The 5,318-nt window shown below is 49.9% G+C and overlaps 1 long non-coding RNA gene across 1 annotated transcript in view; it reads left to right on the top strand.

Annotated features, from left to right (window-relative positions):
* LOC108448931 overlaps window positions 1–3,741 on the top strand; it is a 4,371-nt gene extending 630 nt beyond the window's left edge. Inside the window, exon 2 of the long non-coding RNA XR_001865016.1 lies at window positions 3,457–3,741. This is a non-coding gene — a long non-coding RNA (uncharacterized LOC108448931). The remainder of the gene's footprint in view (window positions 1–3,456) is intronic.
* Window positions 3,742–5,318: the final 1,577 nt, after the last annotated feature.

Genomic DNA, 5,318 nt, shown 5'->3' with positions numbered 1-5,318 from the left:
AGTTTGCTGCCGGCACTTTCCCAGGTGAAAGCATTGTGCAAATGTCAAGGGAGTGTCTCCAGCCTTGAAAAATCAGCTGTCATTGCTTTCACCTTAACCTGAAATGAGATCCCAGGGGTGGGGAGAGGATAGGACAGCCAAAAAACCGAACTCCAAGCCAAATTAGGCCTGCCTCTGAGAGCAGTTTTCTGTTCCAGAGGTCCCTTTCTCTCCACATGGGGGTGAGCTGGCCTTGGGCAGCTGCCAGGTGCCCTCCTGGCTGCTCTCTCACTGCTCCTCCTTGGCAGGACAGAGGGAAAAAATAAGGTGGAAAATCTCCTGGATCAGGATAAAGGCAGGGAGATCATTCATCAGTTACTGTCATGGGCAAAACTGACTTGCCTTAGGGAGAAATTAATTTAATTTATTGCTAAAATTTGTGCAGCCTGGAGAAGAGGAGGCTGAAGGGAGACCTGAGAGCAGAATTCAGCTTCCTCCCGAGGGGCAGCTCCAGTCTCAGCTCTCTGTGACCAGGGGAAGTTTAGGCTGGATTTTAGGAAAGGTTCTTGCCCCAGAGGCACTGCCCAGGCTCCCCAGGGAATGGGCACGGCCCCGAGGCTGCCAGAGCTCCAGGAGCGTTTGGACAGCGCTGCCAGGGATGCCCAGGGTGGGATTGGTGGGGGGTCTGTGCAGGGCCAGGGGTTGGATCCATGATCCTGTGTGTCCCTTCCAACCCAGGATATTCCATGATTCTCTGATTACTGATAGGATTATTACTGATAGGATTATTGCTGATAGGATTATTACTGATGTTATCAGCCACTGGCCAAGGCTGGCATGGTAAGAACCATTTTTTGGCAGCACTGGACCATTAAGCCCAGTTTGGTGGCAGACAACCAGTAAGGGCTGAGTTCAGGGACCATCAGCTGGGAAACCTTCACTGTGAATTTTCCCTGTGATTTTTCCCACCAGTGGGCTCATCCTGCAGCCTTTTATCCCCTCCTTTGTGCAGAGGGTGATGATTTATGCATTGCTGCAAGGCCACGGAAGATCTGCTGGCACAGGGAGGTGAAATCCTTAATTCCAAGTTCCCAGTGACATTATCACCTGGCTAAAGGCTGCCCCGACAACGCTTTGGTTCCTGGTGGGTAAAACCAGACTCAGTTAGAACTGGCTCTTGCTGTGAGGAGCTCTGAGCGCAGCCTGGGTGTGGAGTCACGTTTGGAGGGTTGGGATCGGGCTGTTGTTCCTGGTCTGGTGCCTCTGTGTCTGGAGATCCGACGTTCCCGCTGTTCCCGTGTCCCCGTCCCCGTCCCCTGCACGCACAGCCAAGGTCAGGAGGTGCTGGCGGTGCAGAATTGATCCCACAGCGAGCAGGATTCGCTCCTTCCCCATATCCCATTGCCCTCTAACGGCCAGCGCGGAGTTTGCAGAGCAAAGCGGACAATTCCGAGGGTGGGAGAGGAATTCCGGAGGAATTCGGTCCGTTGGGATGCTCTGAATTTCCAGAACTCCCTGAAAACCTTCACGGAGAAGATTGGGTTGGGGGTGCAAAGAGAAAAGGTGTTGGTGGCACCATCCTCAGGTGCAGATGGAGGGAAAAGTGGGAGGAAAGAGGGTGGGAAATTGGAGCAAGGTCATCCCAGAGAGGTTGTGGATTCCCCACCCCTGGAAGTGCCCAAGGCCAGGTTGGACGGGGCTTGGAGCACCCTGGGATAGGGGAAGGTGTTGGGGTTGGAATTGGATGATCCTTCAGGTCCCTTCCAACCCAAACCATTCCATGATTCTGAGATTCTGTGAATTCCGAGACTGAAAAAGAAACAGGAAAAAAAAGACATTTTTGCTTTCCCGTGGAGCGAGAGAGAGGGAGGAGCGGGACATTCCCTCATCCCAAAAATCCCAGCGACACGTTGCTTTTTGCGGGGCTGGGAGCAGGGCAAGGTCCGGCCCAGGGCTCGTGCCCGGCAGATTCCAGGTAATGTTTTCCTCCTGCAGTGGAGGCTTTTGAGCAGCAGATGTCACGTTTGTGCAACACAACGAGAGGTTGTAGCTACACACGGAGTAACTTCGGGTGTCCCGCGGCAGGAGGGGCTGGGAATCGTAACCTGCTCTGGGTGGGAATAAATGGGATATAAATTATAATATATATTTTATATTATTATATCTATTATTTTGTTATCTATTGTAAGTAATAAGTAATTATAATATTAATTATATTAACATTATAATTTTATTAATTATAGTAAAAGCCAAATAATATCTAATTATATATTAATTACATTAAATACAATTAATATACCGTATAATTATATTACTATATCTTGTATTATATCTATTATTTATATATTATAATATGTATTTTATCTATTAGATATAAAATTATGGAGAAATTATAGAGAAAATACAATATTTTCCTGAGGTTTTCACTCCTGCTCACTCGGAAGGAGGAGTTTGGTCTCAGCCCAGGGTTCAGCTCCTGCTTGGGGCTGGAGGAGTTCAGGTGTGGACAGGTCAGGGGATGCTCCTCTGCAGGGGCCAGCCATTTTGCTGCCGGCACTTTCCCAGGTGAAAGCATTGTGCAAATGTCAAGGGAGTGTCTCCAGCCTTGAAAAATCAGCTGTCATTGCTTTCACCTTAACCTGAAATGAGATCCCAGGGGTGGGGAGAGGATAGGACAGCCAAAAAACCGAACTCCAAGCCAAATTAGGCCTGCCTCTGAGAGCAGTTTTCTGTTCCAGAGGTCCCTTTCTCTCCACATGGGGGTGAGCTGGCCTTGGGCAGCTGCCAGGTGCCCTCCTGGCTGCTCTCTCACTGCTCCTCCTTGGCAGGACAGAGGGAAAAAATAAGGTGGAAAATCTCCTGGATCAGGATAAAGGCAGGGAGATCATTCATCAGTTACTGTCATGGGCAAAACTGACTTGCCTTAGGGAGAAATTAATTTAATTTATTGCTAAAATTTGTGCAGCCTGGAGAAGAGGAGGCTGAAGGGAGACCTGAGTGCTCTCTACAACTACCTGAAAGGAGGTTGTAGCAAGGTGGTGATTGGCCTCTTCTCCCAAGTAACAAGGGGTAGGACAAGAGGAAATGTCCTTAAGTTGCACCAGGGGAGGTTAAGATTGCATAACTACTGTTATAATTTCAAATATATACCTGTAGAAAATCTGTTGTTTGGACAGCGCTGCCAGGGATGCCCAGGGTGGGATTGGTGGGGGGTCTGTGCAGGGCCAGGGGTTGGATCCATGATCCTGGTGGGTCCCTTCCAACCCCCATGATTTTATGAGTAAAATAGATGTGGATAGTGAAAAACAAAGACAAAAATTAAAACAACACTTCCTCTCCAACCCTCTTTGCCCAAGCTCATCTTCGCTCCTTCATTCCCAGCTCTTCTGTCCCTGTCTCCTGAGGGACTGGGAACGCTTGCAGTCAGCCCATAACATCTCTCCTCTGCCATTCCTCCCTCTTCCCACTTTTCCCCAGGAAGTACCGGGCAGAGGCAGCAGAGCAGCTCCAGCAGTGGAGGACGTGGGCCGAGACATCCGAAATGTGGGCTGCAGGCAAACGGATTTATCCTTAGGGCTTCCCTTTCCAAGTCCAGTGCAGGACACAACAGTGACCTTGCCTTGAGAAATATTTGGGGTTCAGCTGATGACCGTGCTACTTGAGGGTGCCATGAGATGGCCAAGTTATTTCGAATTCCCACTTCCCTGTTTGTCCTGGCCTTGCAAGCGTAGCAGTTTAATAAATGCTTTACAACGCTGAGAATTAAAGGCTGCTTAATGGCTTGTCACTTCAGGTTTGTGTTACTGCAGCATTTGCATGAGGGCATTCATGGTTTTGGCGCTCCAAGCCACCGCAGAAGTCCGAGCTCCTTGGCTCGCCCAGCAACAGGAAGCAGGGCTGGGGGTAGATCCACAAGGGTTGGGTTTCCTGTGGGGTGGGCAGGAAAGTTCGGGCAAAAATAGGCAGCTCCCAGTTGAGCCAGGCTAGAGCATCTGAAGTCTGTGGTCCTCCCACTTCCCTTCTTCTCTGGCAGCTACTCCAGCAGCAACAGCTGCTTCTTCAGCCCAGGCAGCTGAGCTCTTCTTCCAGAGCAGAGCAACCTGGGCCCAAGCCACCATCCCTGTTAAATGCCCCCACATCATGGCACGGCGAGCCGAGCTGGGCGCTGAGCTGAGCAAAACCCCCAATCCCTGGAAGCTGCCAGGACTCCAGCTGGATATCTGGAGTAAAGAACCTTCCTACCCTTCTCCTGGCTTTGCTTTCCCCTGTGAGCCACCACTTTTTCTCAGGAAAATGTGTTTTGAGTACTCAGCCTGCGATGCATTGGATGTGGACCCAGCTTTTTGTTCGGAAGGAGTGTTTTTGGCTACGCCACTCAGAACTGGCTGAGGCTCCTTTTCCAAGAGACCTGTAAATAAGCAGGGTAACCACAGTGGTGTAGCTGGGCTCCAGAAGAAGCTGAACTCCAAATGCTGAGGCAGGAGTAGCTCACAGAGCTCCAGGTGCTTTCTGCCTGCTGAAAGATGATGAAATGGGTGTTGAGCTCCTGTGTGTATGGATTTTATCACCTGGAACTGCCCTGAAATGGGCTCTGTAATCCAGCTTCTGAATCTTAGAGGAGAACTTCTTCCCCGAGCCCCTGACTAACTGGCTGTGATCTTTACAAGTGTAAATAATGCTCTGTTTCCCCTTGTCCCTGTTCTCTCTTCCTACCCTGTGTTGTTAGTGATGTATCAGGCCTCATCTAGGTTGGTCTAAAACCCACATTAAACACTTTTATTTGGTCTAGCAATGTGAATATATTTTCCTTCTGTAAGGGAGAGACCTTCAACTCTTCCAGTTCCTGGCTTATTTCTAGGAAGCAGAAGACATCCATTGTTGGTAGAGCCCAGCTGCAGTCTTGTCCTCTGAAAATTCCCCCACCTTTGTAAAATCTTTCTGAGAGCTCTTTTGAAACGGCTCCTTTTATTTTTGGAGACCCTTTGGTCGGGTATTCACCTCGAACTATCTGACTCTTGAGCCCATATCAGCTCCAATACTTGACAAGTTTTGGGTGGGGGATCATTCCTTGCCACGAGGAAAACTGACGCTTCCGCTTCGCAGGAAGGAGATTTCTTAGGACTCCTGCAGGAAAATGCTCCCTGCTAATGTGTTAGGAGGGTGGGAACAGCTGCTGCGAATTGGCAGTGCCCCTGGAGGCTCCCGGAGTTCAGAGAGCGAGGGCAGAGCGAGACAAGAGAAGGTGAAGCCAGCAGCTGGTGGAGAACAGGGATCAAGCTGAGAACACCCTTCAGTCATAGCCTTCAGCCGTGCCAAAGGAGAATGTGAGCACTCCGTGT

Source organism: Corvus brachyrhynchos, unplaced genomic scaffold (genome assembly GCF_000691975.1).
Source record: "Corvus brachyrhynchos isolate BGI_N302 unplaced genomic scaffold, ASM69197v1 scaffold79, whole genome shotgun sequence".
NCBI lineage: Eukaryota > Metazoa > Chordata > Aves > Passeriformes > Corvidae > Corvus > Corvus brachyrhynchos.
This window is presented reverse-complemented; position numbering and strand designations above follow the sequence as displayed.